General features: G+C 44.4%; 1 long non-coding RNA gene across 1 annotated transcript in view; it reads right to left on the reverse strand.

Annotated features, from left to right (window-relative positions):
- LOC135971671 (uncharacterized) overlaps positions 1-20,572 on the reverse strand; it is a 166,520-nt gene that overhangs the window by 79,481 nt on the left and 66,467 nt on the right. The gene's annotated exons all lie outside the window — the stretch shown is intronic.

Here is a 20,572-nt window from a genome sequence, read left to right on the forward strand (position 1 = left end):
AAGCGATATAAAGAAAATAAACGGGGAAATGTGATGGCGAGTCATCGGAGGTAGGTATGAGGATGGCCTGCATTGGATAGGGGTTAGGGTACTCACTGAAGAGAAGACATTTTTTCCTGGGACATTAGCAGTAAGAATGAGCCAGTTATGTCGAGAGCTGGCAGGAAAAGTCTTCTAGACAAAGCAAACAGTAAAAGCAAAGGCTCTGTGGCAGAAAAGGGCTTAGGTGTTGTGAAGTGTCACTGCATTCTCTCAGGGCTCTCTCTCTCTCTCAAGAAAATTTGAGTGAGTTTCTGTTGCTTGTTGCTGAATGAGGGCCTAAAAACACAATTGCTAAATGAACAAACAAGGGTTGCATTTAACGTTTTCTACCAGCTTCATCCCTTCCTGGTCTTCAGCCTTCTGGACCCTATTTGTGTGCACTTTCCAATGATCCACTGTAGCTCTTCCTTAGTGAGGTGCCTTAGTAATCACAACTCTTTCGGTTGCAAATGACAGAAATCCAACTCAAGCAGTTCAAGCCCAAAGGAAATTTATTGGCTTATTGACAAAGCATTCAGGCACAGCTGCATCCAGGACTGCAGACTCATCGTCAGCATTCTGCCCATCCATTTTCAAATCTTTCCTCTGGTTTCCCTGTGTTGACTGAATCTTTATAGCTGACTTTCCCCACATTGTGGCAAAAATGGCCACCGGGAATTCGGGTTTACAATAAACCAGCTCAGCAACCACCGGGGCAAGAGAGGTTCTTACAAACCAAACTAAACCAAATGAAAATGAGTTTCCTTGGATGAGCTTGAGTCATGTGCCCACCCTTGAGCCAGTCACTGTGATAGGCAAGATGAAATATTCTGATTACCAATTGTGGTTTATTCATGTCTCCTTCCTCTGGAGCTGGGGTGGGGGCGGGGTGGTTTTCCAGAGGAATATAGGGGTGTTGTTATCAGAATAATGGAGGAAGTATTTGGGAAGGCAACTGTAACCAATCCCATGACAACACTCTTCTCTGTCTCTCTTGTACTCATCCTTTATAACACTGGATTCATCAGAGCTATCATCCTTGTAGTTTTTAGGTAGCTCCTACTAGTCTTCCCCTCTAGTATCCTCTCCATACTAGAGGAAAAGAGGAAATGAAGAGGTGCATTTGTTGGGAAGCGCATTTGAAGGGGAACACCTACAAAATGCCTCCAGGGTTGGCAGCACCCATTCTCAGATTGCAGGCTGTTTGTTCACCACTGTCACTATTAAGGCAAAACGACCAGTACTCTAAGAATATGTGGTGATCTTGGTGATCATCCAAGGCCAACTGAGTATTTCCATAGCCATAACTTTTAATTTGTAAATACATATTTATTGCCTATTTGAAAAACTAGACAAATAAATTACTGGAACCCAGTGAAAGGACGTGCTCTGTACCCAAACATGCTGGGACATAGAGGGAGGGAGATGCATCTGGGTAGTTCTAGCAGGAATCAGGAAATTATGACCGACTGGCTAACATCTGATATGTGCCAGTTACTATTCTAAGCGCTTTATGTATAGTAATCTACTTATTTCTATGACAACACTTTGAGTTTTATTATCCTCATTTCACAGGTGAGAAAAACATAGTCTCAGAGTGGTTAAGGGATTTGCCCAGGTTACATGGCTTACAAGTGTCAGGACAACCCGGCTACAGAATCCACACCCTCTTGCCTCCCTGGCTGGACAATTCCTTTATTCTCTCTTTGATGCTGAAAGTAAAGCTCAGAGAGGTTAAGTGACTTGACCAGGCTACACAACTGACAAGTGAAAGAGCTAAGACTTCAACCCGGGTCCCCCTGTGCTAAGCTCTTGGCAGGAATGTAAACCCGGGAGTTTTGGGTACCTCAGCCATAAATATGCCTTCTTTCCACTCATTCTTGATTTGCAAGTCACCCTCCTCCACTCAAACATCTACATTTTGCCACTAAGGTCCAGTCATGACTGATTTTCAGAACCTATAGTGAGAAAAGAAAACCATATTACTATTTAGTGCAGTGATTCTCAACTGTGGCTACCCTTAGAATCGACTGGGTGTTTTGTAAAACATGGATGCCAAGGCTCCATCTCAGACCAACAAATCAGAATATTTGGAGGATATCAGTATTTTATAAAAGATAACCAGGTGAATTAAATGTATGGGCAAGGCTGAGAACCACTGATTTAACTAATCCTAAACACACTCAGGACTCAGAGGATGCTGCCAAACATTTATTCTGTTTCCCCATTAGCTTGTCTTTCATCTCACACAAGCTCTACCTTAGATGGGGCCCTGGGTGTCTCTTATTCCTGGCTCCTGTCTTTGTTCCCTTCTCTTACTCACTCCACCCCATCGCTTCCAACCAGAGTTCCTTGCTCCATCTGGAAGGTGAAAGTGGAACCTCACAACAGGAGGTGGATTTTCCTTTTAGAGTCTTCAGTGTGAATCAACTATAAGACAGAGCTTTCTCTTGCTAATACTCACAGGTGAGGATGGGCAGAGATGAAGAGGTACAGGAGAAGAGAACATCATCCTGCTACAATTACAAACTGAAAAGTGCTATGAAGGGAAAGGGGAGAGCAACACATGCAATGACAAGTCCAGCCGGGGCTGAAAGGCCTTCAGTACCTCCTCTGGGTTCATATTCCTAACCATTAAACCAGACTGCAACACCTAGTCACATGTCTTTACTCGATGGACGCAAACGAAACTACTGAAAATGTCACCAGCTCCTTTCTTCCGCCCCATCCCTTCACAAGCACTTTGCCATGTGATGGTGCTGGTTTTCTTCAATGTGGAGATGTTTCCATACTATCTGTAAAAGGCTATGATGTGGGCAGAAAGTTTTAGAACACAGTCATCTTTAAGATAAAGTAGGCAAGGGTGGGGATACTTGAGAGAGCTGCAGAAGCATTATTCATAATTCCACGGGCATTTTCTGATCCTCTACCTGGAGTCAGGTACTATGATGGAAGGAAGAGGCTAAATCTGTGCCCTATATATGATATAAAATATCATATAGAGCAATAATTACCGAATACTGTCTTAGGGGCTGCTGTGAGGGTCTTCCAGACAGACTGGTCCTTTCAAGTGGCAAGGACTATAAAATAATAGTACCACACTTTTGTTTCTGGAATGCATGATAAAGGAAAACACTGTTTTTCTATACTGTCAACACTTCTGACACCAAATGTATGAGTTATCTGCACCAAGCAATTCTCCAGTTCTTTGCAGACACCAACTGGGTGTCCTACAATTTAACTCAATTCTTACACTAACTACCTGGAGTTAGCACAGACCTCACGGGCAAGGGCTTAGTCCCGCAAGACTGCCCCCACTTCAAAGGCTAATTGCAAGTAGCAAGGCTTCAGGGTTCCCACACTTCTGCCTAAGTTGAATATAAATCAGTGGTTCCCATGACCCTCTCCTCACGTTTGATAATTTGCTGTAACAGCTCACAGGACTCAGGGAAACACTACTTAGTACCAGTTTATTATAAAGGATACAACCCAGGAACAGCCTAATGGAAGAGATGCATAGGGCAAAGCATGGAGAAGGGGCACAGAGCCTCCACGCCCTCTCCAGGCATGCCATCCTCCCAGTATCTCACTTCAGCAACATGGAAGTTCTCTGAACCCCATTATTCAGGGTTTTTGTGGAGGCTTTATTATATAGGAATGATTGATTAAATCATTGATAATTGGTGATTAGGTCAATCTTCAGCCCCTCTCTTCTCCCTAGAGGTCAAAAGAGTGGACCTGGAAGTTCCAGCCCTTTAATCACATGGGTGGTTCCCCTGGCAACCAGTCCTCATCCTCCAACACAGTCACCTCATTAGCATAAACTCAGGCATGATTTAAAGGGTCTTATTATGAAAACAAAAGACATTCTTCTTACCCCTATCACTTAGGAATTCTTACCCCTGTCACTTAGGAACTCTGCACCAGGAACCAGAGACAAAGACAAAAATATACATTTCTTATTATAGCACAGTAGCACAGATGATAACAAGACATTTCATAGGAGGCAGTATCTTTCTTCCCATCTTCCCTTTTATATTCCCTTAGCAGTAACTGGATATTTGGATAGAGTAGACAGATGAGTCATGTAATCTCTTGTCAACTGAAGCAATGTGGGCCCTGAAGTTTAAGCGACATTTCTGCGTTAGGGCCCAAGTTGGGGCCCTCAAAAGTTCTCATGGAAACTACAATGGTTTCTACCACATTGCAAGTTTCTCACTTCCAGTCCCTGAAGAAGTAGAGCTAGAGATGTGGGGCTAACTATGGACAGCGTTAGGAAGTCATGAGGTTAGATAAAGAGCATTCATGTAGCGATTGTTCATAGAGGGGGTTCTAAGCTTCACAACAACCCTCCAAAGTTAATGTTGATCATTACGCCCATTTTACAGATCACAAAAGTAGGTTCAGTGACTTACATGACCACAATGAATTAACTTACATGCAACTTATCCTCTTGCCAAAAACCAGTTAAAAAATTAAAAATATATGAAATAGCTAATTTCAGGCTTTAGATAACAGACTTCACAGGAATGAGAAAGAAAACAATCACTCCAATTTTTCTGCTTGGATTTATTTTCCAGACCACAGTGCAGAGAGAGAGTATCCAAGCAAAAAAGAACAACATTGTTGAATTCAGGAAACTGGGATTTGAGTTTAAGGAGTCTGAGGCGGCTGGAATTTGAAGGGCAGAGTGTCAAAGATAAGGGAATATGCAGAGAAAGAATTCCAGAAATATGCATTAGAGTTCTCCTTGAGACTCCTGATCACATAGTACGGGGAGTTGTCAATTCCAACTAGCCAGAACAGGGAGACCTCACTGTCTCCCTAAAGACCCTATAGGGGCAATCCCTTAATAATATGGGTAAAACAGTCTAGAGTAAAGGCTACTTTAGATCCATCCTAACACAGCTTAAAAACAAGCCTAAAAAGGATCAAGCTGATTCATAAGAAATGTGACAATCAACCAAAACAAACTTTGTTTCTCTTTAAAGGAAGACAGCAAAATCTAGACATTCAATAATGTAGCATCTAAAATGCCTAGCACCCATTCCAAAATTACAAGACGTTCAATGCAGCAAGAATGAGACCAATAACCAGAAGGAGAAAAAAAGTCAAGAGAAAGAGACAAAGAAATGAAGAAACAAAGCATTAACAGACAAAACCTTTAACCTTTAAATACCTTAAAACATATATTATTAATACCCTCAAATATTTAGAGGAAAACATGAATATAACGAGAAGAGAAATGAAAGATGTGAAAAGGAACTAAATGGGACATTTAGAACTACAAAATATAATATTCAAAATAAAAAATCTATTGAATGGCTTTGTAGCATATTAGACACTGAAAAATAAAAAATTGAAAATATATAGCAATTAAGTAATTAAACATATAGCATTAGAAACTACACAAATTGAAGCAGATAAAGAATAAAGGTTCTAGAGACTTCTGGTTCTAAAATGGCAGTGTAGACACAGGCTGGCTTCACTCCCCACAACAGAAAAATCAAAACAAAAATACAGTGCTGAGATTATTACCAGCAATATCCCAGAACTATGAGTCATTTCCGGGGGCTACAGAGAAGTGAAAAAAAAGTCAGAGCAGATAGTAAGAGAATGGAATTTTCCATATCTTGATGCCCCTCCCCCCATTCTGTGTGGCACTAAGTATGTGAAAAATCTTCCCCAATTCATGGTTTCTACATTGGAAAGGTGAGGGGAAGGTGGCAACCAGCTTCCTTACCATCCTGAGTTTCCTGGCAAAAGACTTACTCATGCCTCAACCCACAGGAGGCATCATGAGTGCCTGAGGGGAGACAAATCTCTGAGGACAGTCAGAGACAAGCAGGGAAGCAGGATTAACATCCCCAGCCCTGGAAACTCTGCTCCGTAACTCAACCAAAAAAGATGCTAAATCAGAGTGGCAGTTCTGCAGCATCATGTTGTAGGAGGTACGTTTCACATGTCTCCTGGGCATGAACTCAGGAGGTAGGCAGATCACCTGAGGTCAGGAGTTCGAGACCAACCTGACCAACATGGTGAAACCCTATCTCTACTAAAAAATACAGGCCATGGTGTGTGCCTGTAATCCTAGCTATGCAGTAGCCTGAGGCAGGAGAATCACTTGAACTCGGGAGGCAGAGGTTTCAGTAAGCCAAGATCGTGCCACTGAACTCCAGCCTGAGTGACAGAGTGACACTCCATTTTGAAAAATAAGTAAATAAATTTTAAAATTAAAAAAGAATGAAAGTCCTAATATACATTATATGTATAACATATATATACGCACACACACATACACATACAGAGTTTAATGATTTATGGGAAAATACCAGCTACAGTCTAATATATAAATACTTGAAATCCCAGAAATTGGGAAGGGAAAACATATTTGAAGAAAATTTCCAAATTTGATGGAAATTATATGCCCACAAATCCAAGAAGCTAAGTAAACCCAAGCAGGGCAAACACAATGAATAGCACAGTGAATAGCACTAAAGCACATTATAATCAAGTATCTGAAAATCAGGAGTAAAGAGAAAAATGTCAAAAGCAATCAGACAAAAAAGATCTATTACATACAGGAGAACAAAGATAAGAATGATGATAGACTTCCTGTTCAAAACACTGCAAGTCAGAAGACAATGGTATGACATATTTAAGTGCTGAAAGAAAAAAAAAAAAAATTACCAGCCTAGAATTCAAATTCTACATCCAGTGAAAATAGCTTTCAAAAACAAAAAACAAATAAAGATTTTTTCAGCCAGATAAAGCTTACCTATACTGCAAGGACAGTCAAAGGAATTTTACAGGCTAAAGGAAAATGATACCAGAAGGAAACACAGAACTATAGAGAGAAATTGAAGACTGCTGGAAATGGTAGGTATTTAGGTAAATATAAAACTCTGTTTTGTTTATTTAAAAGATAATTAACGGTTTACAGGAAGAATAATTCGTGCTTAGGAAATGAAGAGAGGAGGAAATATTACAAGCACAAGCAATTTAACCATCTCTTTTATTTGTCATATTACGTTCTGCTTATCATAGCCTACTAGATAGTACCCTTCTTTGCTCCTACCTATCCACCACAGATGTGATCAATAAATTATCTTCCTGAAGCTCAGCCCTTACTATGACACTCCAACCCCAAGCAGTATTCAACCTTTACAACCTTCCCATTACATATGTGATAAAGTCTATAGTCCCTAACCCAGCATTCTAAGCCTACTGTAATCCGGACTAAACCCGCCCACTGGCCGGACACAGTGGTTCACGCCTATAATCCCAGCACTTTGGGAGGCTGAGGCAGGTAGATCACTTGAGCCCAGGAGGTAGAGACCAGCCCGGGCAACATGGCAAAACCCCGTCTCTAAAAAAAATTAGCCAAGTATGGTGGCGCACACCTGTAGTCCCAGCTACTCAGGAGGCTGAGGTGAGAGAATCACTTGAGCCTGGGAGGTTGAGGTTTCAGTGAGCCAAGATCACACCACTGCACTTGAGCCTGGGTGACAAAGCAATACTCTGTCTCAAAAAACAAAACCAAAAACTTGCCCACCCTTATCTACTGCCTCTACCATGCAAAAATCATGTGAGTCTTCTTACCTCCCACTCACCAGATACCACCAGATATCCCTCTTAGATGCTTTTTTTTTTTTTTTTTGATGGAGTCTTGCCCTGTCGCCCAGGCTGGAGTGCAATGGCGTGATGTCAGCTCACTGCAACATCCGCCTCCAGGGTTCAAACGATTCTCCTGCCTCAGCATCCCAAGTAGCTGGGATTACAGGTGCATGCCACCACACCCAGCTAATTTTTTGTATCTTTAGCAGAGACGGGGTTTCTCCATGTTGGTCAGGTTGGTCTCGAACCCCTGACCTCGTGATCCACCCGCCTCAGTCTTCCAAAGTGCTGGGATTACAGGTATGAGCCACCCGCCTGGCCCTGGATTCTTATCTCTAAGCCTCTACTCACTTTCCTTTCTCCCTGGTATGTCCTGCTCCTCCCCACTCACCACCCTCCCTACACACCCTTTTTTCTGTCTTCTCTCACCCTTAAGACCAGACTGAAGTCTAACATCCCTCTACCTTGTTCACATTCTCAAGGCCATGATTGCCTACAGAAAGACCGTGGGCTCTGGAGTCAGATGAACCTGAATTCCAGTCCTGCCTCTACCACCAAATGAGTAAGAGACCTTGAGGACTGGCTTAATTTCAATTTCCCCATCTTTGAAATGGGGAGGGATGAAGGGATAATTGTCTTAGGTTATTGCATTGCTGTTAGGATTAAAATGAAATAATGGCTGTTCACTGCCAAGCACTTATATTGAGACATCTAATTGCTAATTCACAGCCCACCCTTTTCTTTTAAAACATGGGATTCAGAAATGAAGATAATATTCTAGGAACTGCATAGGAGATGAAATGACCCTCATTTTCTTCATCTAAGACACTGTCTCTATTAGTGCAGGTTAAGATCTTAATGGCTTCATATTGCAGCAGCCCCTAAATGTTTTTCACACAAGCTTTTGCTAAATCATATCTTCTCTGGTTCTACCTACTCAGTTGATTTTGTTGAAGCTGAGAACTAATTTGTCCCCAAGTTCACCTCATACACAGAGTTCCCTCTTGTGCCTATCCCTCATCTCTGAGCAAAGGGGCTGCCTGCCTGATTCAGGGAGCTCATCCCCAGGTGGGGAAGTCACTGCTTTGTCTGGATGCAATTGAAGGTTTTTGCCAAAAGCCTCTGCTGTTCCCAAATGACCACTATCTGCTTATAGCTCTAACCAGCAGAGAAGTGGGTGTTGGTTGAGACACTAGGTCTTCAGTCTGCTTTTCAGATGTAGAGTTTTGAATTACAGATGGAAAGAAACGTGGGAAGTAATCTAGCTCAACCTGATGAAACTGACACCAGACAAGTGCATTGCCCGAGCAGTGGAATTTCTGATTCCAGGTAAGTGGTCTCCTCACTAAGCCAGGAATGGCCCAAAAAGTTTACTCCAGACCACAGGATGATCTGTGTTGTTCACCACTATAGCTCCAGTGCCTGGCACCGAGGTTGTCACTAGTAATCACTCCCCAAACATCTACTGAATGAATGAATGATTCTTGAAGTACTAACACTGATCAATTGGAGTACAGAAGTTTGAGGCCACTCACAGGCTTAACAGAAAGCTTGCGAGACCTCTTAGTGATGTCTGCCATGAGTGCAGCAGGGGAAAGGAGTTGGACCCCTACAGTAGACTCCGCAGCTTCTCATATGTAGTGGTAGGCTCAGGGAGCCACTGACACCCTAGTAAGAATTAGGTTACAAGCCATAGAGAGTTTATGTATATCCCAAGGGTCTGAGAAAAAAGTAGATAGGACTCTGAAATTATTGGCCCAGGAAAAAGACTCACAGATTTGGGATCTAGATGTTCAAGCAATAGGGTGGGGGGTGCAGGGCACGCTGTCCAAGGCAAGCTTGGATCAAGGTTGGCACTCACCCAAGAAGTGCCAGGCACCTCGCACTCTCTTTCCAATTATCTGTAAAGAACAGACAACAACCTAAAGAATATTTTCTGCTTTTTTTAAAAAAAAGACAGGGTCTCACTCTGTGGGCCAGGTCGTAGTGCAGGGACACAATCATAGCTCACTGTAGCCTTGACCTCCTGGGCTCAGGCAACCCTCCTGCCTCAGCCTCCTGAGTGGCTGAGACCACAGGCACATGCCATCATACCTAGCTAGGTTTTCATTTTTTGTAGAGATGTGGTCTCGCTATGGTGCCCAGACTGGTCTCAAACTCCTGGCCTCAAGCGAACTTCCTGCCTCAGACTCCCAGAGTGCTGGGATAACAGGCATGAACCACCATGTCCAGTTGTTTGCTGCATTTTAATAGGGATCGAAACCTAAGCTAAAGAAGCACCAGTCCGCAAGTAAAGGAGTTTCAGACCCAGTGAAGCCTTCGCAGGTGTGTTCGTTTCCTAGGGCTGCTGTAACAAAGTACCACAAACCAAGTGGCTTAAAATGATAGGAATGTATTCTCTCATACTTCCAGAATCTGTAAGTCCAAAATCAAGGTGTCAGTAGGGCTATGCTCTTTGAACTCTCTAGTGAGGGAGCCTTCTCTTATCTCTTCCAGCCTCTTGGAGCCCCAGGCATTCCTTGGCTTATAGCATCATCACTCCAATCTCTGCCTCCCTCTTCACATGGTTGTCTTCCCTCTGTGTCTGTGTCTCTATCTCTTCTCTACTGTTTTGTTTTATTTTGTTTTGTTTTGTTTTTGAGATGGAGTCTGGCTCTGTTGCCCAGGCTGGAGTCCAGTGGTGCAATCTTGGCTTACTGTAACCTCTGCCTCCTGGGTTTAAGCAATTCTTCTGCCTCAGCCTCCCAAGTATCTGGGATTACAGGTGCCTGCCACCACACCTGGTAATTTCCTGTATTTTTAGTAGAGACGGGGTTTCACCATGTTGGCCAGGCTGGTCTTGAATTCCCAACCTTAGGTGATCTGCTCACCTCAGCCTCCCAAAGTTCTGGGATTACAGGCGTGAGCCACCGAGCCCGGCCTTTTTTCCTCTTCTTATACGGACACCAGTCATATTGGATTAGGGCCACTCTAATTCAGTATGACTTTAACTTGATTACACCTGCAAAGACCCTGTTTTCAGATAAAGTCACACAGGTACCAGGGATTAGGACTTCAGCATATCTTTTTGGAAGAACACAATTCAACCCACAACAGTGGGACTTCTCATCCCCAAGACAACTTGGAAGATGAGGACAGAGGCCCTCGTCACTGGGGTGAGGCCAGCTCTGGAAACCTCAACCTGGCAAGAGCTGTGCTGCCACGTCGGCTGCTCCCTCCTCCCTTCTTCTCCACATGAAGGTCCTTTCCAATGGGCCCTATGCCAGGATGTCACATTTCTTCTCTAGAACCGATGACACTGTGATCAGATAGAGGTGACTCCTGATCTCAAAGTTTTCTCGCAACCGTAGAAGCCAATTGCGGAGACATTGGCTTCTACAGTTGGGAGAAAAGGCTCATAGTTATTACCAACCTCACTGGCCTGGGAGTCGGGAGCTGGTAGGAATCCTGGATCCACAACTCTCAAGCTGTGAAGCCTGGGACAAGTGACCAGACATCTCTGAGCCTCAGCTTCCTCCTCTGGAAAGGGGCCCTCACAAAGACAGGTGTGGTTTTTGTCCCTAATAGTGTCAAGTTGAGGCCCCGGAGCCATCTATCTGCTTCTTCTGAGCCAAATAAAGAGAGCCCAGAGATGGAAAAGACCTCAGAGGTGATGGGCCCAGGTTCGTCCCCCACCACCAGAAAAAAAAAAAAAAAAAAGGAAGACAAATAAAATGGCCATTTTAACTTATATCCTCTGCATTAATTTTCACAGTTAACTGCTGAACTGACTAAATTCTTTTCTTTTCTTAAGGACCTTTATAAATTCCATCATTAATAAAATCAGACATTCAATTAGAAGGAAACTCTGATTGGTAACTGATCATTTCCTCGATACATTTCTCTCCCGCTCATTCTCAGCAGAATCCCTGGATTTTCCCGGGCTTTTCCCTGCTGGTGCTCCATTTCCCATTTGTCCCTCTTCTTCCCCCCATGCCTATCAGCACCCCCAACAAAAGCCAGAGAAGAACAGGGGCTGATTCCATTAACCTCTGTCATTGCTTAAATCTCTCTCTTAATTAACATGAGTTAATATGATTAATCAAAATAATGAGACAAACCTATTAAATTAGGGGGCTCAAATGACAGAACTCAGCAGGAGTGGTAAAGGCAGGAGGAGGTGATCAGAAGGGCCAGGTCGGGGGTGGCGAGTACAGAGGTGAGGAGAGCAGGGCTTTGGGCAGCCAGCCCAGTCCAGCCCAGCCCAGCTCTGGGCTGGTGGAAGATGTGGGCAGTAGCCTGGATAAATTGCCTTTGAGGAGGTGTTCAGTGTTTGCGCCACTCTTGGCTAGTTATAACCAGTCCTTGCACTTTTCTGGGGCCTGCCCAGCTCCTTCCTAGGCACCCCCAGCTTCTGAATTATTTATTTTTCTCTCCAGATTGCCCAGGCTGGCCTTGAACTCTTGGGCTCAAGCGATCCTCCCACACCGCTGGGATTGCTGGCACACACCACAGTACCCACCCCTCTCCTATGTTGCCCAGGCTGATCTCAAACTCCTGGGCTCAAGCAATCCTCCTGCCTTGGCCTCATGAGTAGCTAAGTATAGGCACACACACCCCACACCCAGCTTTGAGTTCTTTTCTTTTTTTTTTTTTTTTTTTTTTTTTTTTACCCTTCTAAGACAGGGTCTCACTCTGTAGCCCAGGCTGGAGTGTGGTGGTATGATGACAGCTCACTGCAGCCTCAAACTCCCAGGCTCAGGTGACCCTCCCAAATCAACCTCCCAAGTAGCTGGGACTACAGGCATGTGCCACCCTGTCCAGCTAATTTTTGGTTTTTTTCATAGAAATGGGTTTCACCATGTTGCCCAGACTGGTCTGGAACTCCTGACTTCAAGTGATCCACCCACCTCGGTCTCCCAAAGTGCTGGGATTATAGGTGTGAGCTACCACACCCTGCCTTAGGCAGCCTTTGAATTCTTAATATCTCTGCCTGGGTGATCTCTCTCTCTGATGTCAATATCATCTCCCTCTTGAAGCCAGGCTCTTGGAAATAGCTGCATATCCTAAGGCAGAATGACTCAAACCCCAGCTCTGACCCCTCACAGGATATGAGGCTTGGAGAGGATTATTTTACCTTTGAGGCTCAGTGGACCCACCACAGGAATGGGAATAATCATCCTGAGTTTGAATAACTGCTGGAAGAATTCAGAGAGACACTGTGTAGGAATACCTGCCCCAGCACCACAGTGGATCCCCAGCAAATATGCCTTCCTTCCTTCTTCCCCCAGTATGACTATGCTAACACCTTAAGGTTCCACAGTGCTTTTTAATTCTAAGCATTTCCACATATATCATTCCACCAAAATTCTTAGATATAAGCAGACAGATATTATTTACAGATCAGTGAGGTTTTGCAAACATAACTGAGCACCTATTGTGTGTCAGCCACTGAGCAAAATCACTGAGATCCCACAAAGGTGAAGTGGCTTATGTGGGGTCTCTTCTAGACAGACATGGGTCTCTTAACTCCTAGGACAATGGGATTTCCATTGCCTCAACCCCAAGTAACCAGGAACTCCCATGGTGCCCCGGGGCTCCTTATTTTCAACCTGGATTATTCCCAAGCTGTGGTAGCTTCCACCACATGCAAGTGGTTCCACGGCCTCCAGCAGCTGAGTTGCTCAATCGCAAGTCCATTTGAAGGAGTACAATGTCTCCCCAACGCAGGACATCTGACATCTTACAGATGACCCGGGCTCATCCTCAGAATTTCGAATTCTAGGAAATCTAGGCCCTTGGAGCCTCTTCTGTGCTAATTCGAGTGCTCCCCAGGCAGCAGGGTGGCCCACAGTTACACACCTCTATAGGCACAGTGCTCAGGTGGAGAAGCTCTTAGAAAACTCCCTGAGGAGAATTCTATTTTGGGCCTGGGACCACCTGACACCCCTATGGAATGATTTTCTCTTTTCACTAGAAGCAGGTAAGAGTCACACCAAGATCTAAGGGATACCTTCCCAGAGATGGGCTGAATATTGGCAACAAAGGAGAAAGTGTATCTAAACATCTCCTGCTAAAAGCCCCACTTTCTTTAGATTCATGTTCATACCTTTTTATGTTTCTGTAAAAGAATAAATACAATCACATCCCTCATGTCCCAAATGAGATAAGAGGAGTGACTGGACGTCACCACAAGCTCCCAACCCTGTCCTGCCCCCTCCCACACACACAGAGGGTCAGAGCAACCACTCCCCACCGCCCTGTCCAGCCCTAACACTGAGTGATTTCCCGGTTGTTCTTGAAGAGCTTGGCTGCGCAAAAACCTTTCCTCACCTACCCATCACTGAATGAACCAGTCCAGCTCCTGGCCCAGGATCCCCGTTCAGACAGCTCGACGTCAACAAACCACCTTCAGACACAGGGCTGCAGACCGTCATTCCTGAGCAGCAGCCATTGACATTGCATCTCAAAGGGAACAAAGAGGGAGTGGGTGAGACCCTGGAACTGGTTTTGTCTCCTGGTGTCCTGTGATATCCACTTCACGATGAGGAAAATGATAACAACAATAATATGTAACAAAAACAGCAATAGCAGCCAGGCACGGTGGCTCACACCTGTAATCTCAGCACTTTGGGAGGCCGAGGCGGGAGGGTCACTTGAGGTCAGGAGTTCGAGACCAGCCTGGCCAACATGGTGAAACCCCATCTGTACTCGAAATACAAAAAATTAGCCTGGTGTGGTGGTGGGCATTGGTAATCCCAGCTACTCGGGCAGCTGATGCAGGAGAATCACTTAACCCTGGGAGGCAGAGATTGCAGTGAGCAGAGATCACACCACTGCACTCCAGCCTAGGCAACAGAGCAAGACTCCATCTCAAACACACACACAAAAAAATAGCAGTAACTATTTGTATGTTATATTTATTGCTATTTAATATATAGCATGTGTGTGTGTGTATATATATATGTGTGTGTGTGTGTGTGCGCGCGCGCACGCGCGTATATATACATCTGTTGCCCAGGCTGGAGTGCAGTGGTACGATCTCGGCTCACTGAAACCTCTGCCTCTCCTGCCTCAGCCTCCTGAGTAGCTGGAATTACAGGTGCCTACCACCATGCCCGGTTAATTATTTTATTTTTAGTAGAGACAGGGTTTTGCCATGCTGGCCCAGCTGATCTCGAGCTCCTGACCTCAAGTGATCCAGCCACCTTGGCCTCCCAAAGTGCTGAGATTACAGGTGTGAGCCACCACGCCCAGCCTCCCACTTTTCAGAATTGGATCCATCAACTCTCCCGTTTCTCCCCTTTCTCCATTTTGTGTCTTTAGTCTCTTTCTCTTCTCTGAAATCTCCCCCTTAACCCTGAGTATCCATCATCCCTAAAATAAAATCCACAGGTGCATATAACAAAAAACCCAATCAAAATGTTTTAAACAATCGTAAACTGTATTATCTCTCATTAATGAGAAGCCTGGGTCTCAGGCAGTCTCCAGTGGCTGTCAGGAGCAGGGTCAGTGCTCTGTCCTCACATGGCTTCCCTCGTGATGGTTATATATTGGCCAGCAGCATCACGGCCACACATTTCCTTATTCAGAAAAACTGTTCCCTCAATCAGTCTGATTGTACCATGAAGTCAAGTGCCCATTCCTGGAAAATAAATCAGTGGCCAGGGGAACACCCTGCACTGATGGACATAAGCCCGTGTTCCTAAGCCAATCAATGGCAAAGAGGCATAGAATTGCTGAGACTGGCTTAATCAGCATCCATCCCTGCACTCTGAGTCAAAAGGGTTTCATTGGGGTGGGACAAAAACCTTAACAAAATTGGAGTTCTGTTAGGACGTAAGATGTGAGAGAACAGGAGCTTGGAAGACAAGAAACAGGCTGTACCACTCCACTTTCTTCTACTCCCTCTGCTGCCCTCTCTCCTTCCCCTAACTCCCACCCTCCTTTACGAGCCACTGCATTGGCTGTCATTGCTACCCAGTGCACTAGTTTGGATCCCCACCCTTCCACTCTACTAGAAGTGCACTTGCAAATATCAGTGGTGTCCTAATTTGAACTCTGTGGGCTTTGACACCTCCAATTCCCTTCTTTACCCTCTCCATTCATCACCCTACTCATGACCTTCAGATGGCAAGCCATCCTCTTCCATAACACGCTCCCCATCACTCATCAATGTTTATTCCACAAACATGTTTTGAGCATCTACCATTCTGCACATAATACTTTGCACATTACTCTGGAACGCACAGTTTAGTTGTGTCATTCATTGTTCACTGCAACAATTGCAGTAACTTCCTAACCAGCCACTCTGCCTCCAATCTCTCTCCTTCCACAGTCTGTCTTCCTTGCTCACAAGGGTAATCTTTCCAAACACAAGTCTGATTGTTATACTGCCCTGCTTGCATTTCTCCTATAGGAGAAAGCCTAAAGTCCCCAGCATGGCATTTATGCATGACCATGGCAACCGGGCCCCACCAACCTCTCCTAGGGTATAGTACCTCCTTTCTACTCTTACAATGTCAGCTCTGAGAATAATGAACTACTATTTTCCAAGCAAAATCATGAGCTTTCTTAATTTGGAGTTTTGCTCATACTTCCTTCTTAACTAAAATGCCTTCCCTTGATTTTTCTGTTAGGAAAAGCCCTACAGAGTCATTTTTCAAAACCCAGGCTTCATGACACCTTCTCAGTAAAGTCTTCTCCAAGGGTGAATGAAGCATGTCCTCTGTGGTTCCATATCAATCATAAGCACTCCTCATAGCATATTACTATTAGGGTTATACTTGCGAATTCTTACAGGAGAAGGACTGGATCTAATTCACCATTCTGTACGAAGCACAAATACCTGGCAATGCACACTCAATATATGTTTGAAGAACTAAAGTGAGCTGGGCACGGTGGCTCATGCCTGTAATCCCAGCACTTTGGGAGGCCGAGGCTGGTGGATCACGAGGTCAGGAGTTTGAGACCAGCCAGGCCAACATGGTGAAACCCCATCTCTACTAAAAATACAAAACTTAGCTGGGCATTGTGGCCTGTGCCTATAGTTCAGGCTACTCAGGAGGCAGGAGAATCGCTTGAACCCGGGAGGCAGAGGTTGCAATGAGCCGAGATCGTGCCACTGCACTCCAGGCTGAGTGACAGAGTGACACTGTCTCAAAAAAAAAAAAAAAACTAAAATGAGCTACTTGTTTCAACTTCCTCTCTTCTCAGACTGGGAACCTGAGGGTAAAAGAGGAAGTGACTGGCAATGGTTACACTGTGTGTTTAATCAGTGTTCTTTCAGTGCAAGTAGGAAAAAAAGTCTTAAACAAAAAAGGAATTTATTTGGTTCACTGAATTTAACTCTCTCTCCTCAGGCACAATTTCAGTCTAAAGATTCGAGAAATATCATTGAGCCCTAATTCTCAGCTTCGCTTTCCTCTTTATCGGCTTCATTCTCTGGTTCTGTATCAAAACAAAATGGCTGCCAATAGCTCCAGGCTAAATTCCCCCACCTCCCCACCCCACTTCATATCAGTAGAAAGAGAATGTCTTTTTGTGGTCATGTAAGGAAAAGTCCCAACGTTTGTTCTGACTGTGACTTGAGTCACATGCAACGGCCTGATTGGCAAGTTGCAGCTCACATGTTCATCTATGTATCAAGCATGTGGACTAAGAACGGGAGAGGAGTGATTCCCTCCAGATTAATGCTGTCCAATAGAACGTTCTGTGGTGAGTTCATGGAAAGGTCACGGGGGCAGCTTGGGTGGCATCTCTGTGGCCATATTATTATTCTGAGTCTCAGAGTTCCTCAAGCTATGGAATACAGGAGATACCTACCTTTCTCTTTCCCTCCCTCTTTCCCTGCCTCCCTTTCTTTCTGTCTTCCTTCTTTCCTTCCATCCTTCCATTAGCCATACCATGAGCACCTCCTAGGTATAATTTTCTGCCCTAGATACCTTACATCACTGATTCATGCATTCATTCACACATTCATTAAAGACCTTCTATACGCCAAGCGTTCAGCTCTAGGAATTAAAATCTGAACAAGAAAGACAGGTTCCCTGCTGGAAAGTAAGACAACACTGAGTAACTATTTACCAATGCTATAGGCATTAGAAAGGGAGAGGACAAGACAGAGGCCTTCCGCATGTCTAGAGGAAGCCTCGGTGACATTAACCTGAGACTGGAGGAGGAAGAGTGAGGGGCTGGGTGAGGGGGTGTGGTCTGGGCAGAGGGACAACAAGGGGCAATAAAAGGTTGGAAGCAGAGGTGTGACCTGCTCAGATTTGCATCTTTAAAAGATCCCTCTGGGAATTATGCTGAGTAAAAAAAGCCAGTCACCAAAGATTCCATACTGTATGATTCCATTTATATAACATTCTTGAAGTGACAAAATTACAGAAATGGAGAACAGATTAGTGATTGCCAGGGGTCAAAGATGGGGTGAGATAGAAGGAGAAGAATTTGGCTATAAAAGGGCAGCATGAGTTGTTATGGACTGAATGCTTGCACCCCCAACCCCGGAAATTCATATGCAGAAGCCCTAACCCCCAATATGACTCTATTGGAGACAGGGTCTGTGAGTAGGTGACAAAGGTTAAAAGGAGTCATAATGTTGGGGCCCTGATCCAACAGGGCTGGTGCCTTTATTAAAGAGGAAGAGACACCAGCGTTTTCTCTCTCTCCATCATGTGAGAACACAGCGAGAAGGTGGCCATCTGCAAGCCAGAAAAGGGTCCTCACCAGGAACTGAACTAGCCAGCTTGAACTCCTAGCCTCCAGAACTGTGAGAAATAAATATCTGTTAAGACACTCAGTCTGTGGTATTTTGCTATGGCAGCCCAGGCCAACGAATATACTAGTGTCATGAGTTGAATGGTATCCTCCCAAAATTCATATCCACCCAGAACCTCAGATATGACCTTGCTTGCAGATGTAATTAACACAAGGATCTCAAGATGAAATTATTCTAGATTAAGATGAGCCCTAAATCCAATGACTGATGTCCTTATGGAAAGAGAAGGGAGCATACACAGAGAGACAGGGAGAAGAAAGGAGGTGAAGATGCCAGTAGAGACTGGAGTTATGCTGGTACGAACAAAGGAATGCCGAGAGCCACCCAAAGCTGGAAAGGGCAGGAAAAGTTCTCCCCTAGAGCCTTCAGAGAGAGGACGGCCCTGCCAACACCTTGATTTCAGACTTCTGGCCTCCAAAACGGTGAGAATAAATGTCTACTGTTTTAAGCCACCATGTTTACAGTCATTTCTTACAGAGCCCTAGAAAACTCATACAACAAAGGACCAATGTGGCACCAGAACTGTCTTTTATTTTATCAATGTTGATATCCTGGTAGTGATATTATACAGGAGTTTTGAAAGATGTTACTATTGAGGGAAACAAGGTGAAGGGTACATGGGAGCTCTCTGTATCATTTCTCACAACTGTATGTGAATCTACAATTATCTCAAAATAAAAAGTTTAATTAGAAAAATTTCCTCTGGGAACCATGTGGTAAACAGAGAGGAAGCTGAGAGACCAGTTGGTGCCATTGAAGTCGTTCATGGGCAAGATAATAGCAGGTAGGCCAGGTGGTTACCAAGGAGACAGAGAGAAGAGGATGGGTTGGGGAGAAAGTTAGAAGGTTGAAGTGACAGCACTTGGGGACCAACTTGGTGATGGGAGTGGAGGAGTAAGGGGTGTCCACGATGACTCTGACTTGTACAGCAAAAGTATGATGGTGGCTTTAACAGAGGCCTCTGGCAAAGAGCAGATGTGGGGAGAAAAGAATGGGAACCACAGCATGTTTAAGACAGAACAGTTCCAATAACCAGGCTACCCAGCTTCCTCTCAGAAATGGCCATCTGACCTCATTCTGTCTTTATCTCACATTTTTACTCCACAAAAGAGATTCTAATTGAGTCAGTTTCCTACTTTCCAACATGGAGCAGGGCAGCCATGTGCCAGGCTACCTCCTGGGCCCCTCTTGTGATCACTGTACACTTGTCTTCTTTTCCTTGGAGACTGATCCTTGGTCTCAAGGCACAAGACATGACCACTTCATTCAGATAGACTAAGACTGTGGTATGGCAAGAACTTAGGGTTTCAGGCGTCTCCAGTACAGCCAGTGGAGTTTAGCAGAGATGGTCAAGGATGAAGGAAGATTGCTCCTAAAAAAATCTCTCAAGTCAATGACTAAGCAAAGAAGGACGACCAAGCTGGGCACGGTGACTCATGCCTGTAATCCCAGCACTTTGGGAGGCTGAGGTGGGGGGATCACGCGGTCAGGAGTTCAAGACTATCCTGGCCAAGATGGTGAAACCCTGTCTCCACCAAAAATACAAAAAATTAGCCAGGCGTGGTGGTGGGCACCTGTAATCCCAGCTACTCGGGAGACTGAGGCAGAGAATTGCTTGAACCCGGGAGGCAGAGGTTGCGGTGAGCCAAGATCGTGCCACTGCACTGCAGCCTGAGCAACAGAGTAAGACTCCATCTCAAAAAAAAAAAAGAAAAAAGAAAAAAAAAAAAAAAACAGAAGGAAAACCAGAACTCTTCACATCAACTCTAGCTTTGTTTTCTGATGAGAGGGAAGGTTGGAGGAGTCTTTTAGAACAAAGTTGGAGGACTAACACAGCCTCATCTCATAGTTCATCATAAAGCTACAGTAATCAGAATAGTATGATACTGGCATCAATATAGACAAATAAATTTGTGAAATAGAATAGAGAATCCAGAAGTAGACCCACACACATGATCAACTGATTTTTGAAAAAGATGTAAAGGCAATTCAGCAGAAAGAGTATAGCCTTTTCAACAAATGCTGCTGGAACAACTGAATATTCATATGGAAAAAGTTGAACTTTGACATATACCTTACACCATATACAAAAACAAACTCAAAATGGATCACAGAATGAAATGTTAAACGTAAATCTATAAAACTTTAAAAGAACACGTAAGTGAAAAGCTT

This window comes from Macaca fascicularis, chromosome 7 (genome assembly GCF_037993035.2).
Source record: "Macaca fascicularis isolate 582-1 chromosome 7, T2T-MFA8v1.1".
Classification (NCBI taxonomy): domain Eukaryota; kingdom Metazoa; phylum Chordata; class Mammalia; order Primates; family Cercopithecidae; genus Macaca; species Macaca fascicularis.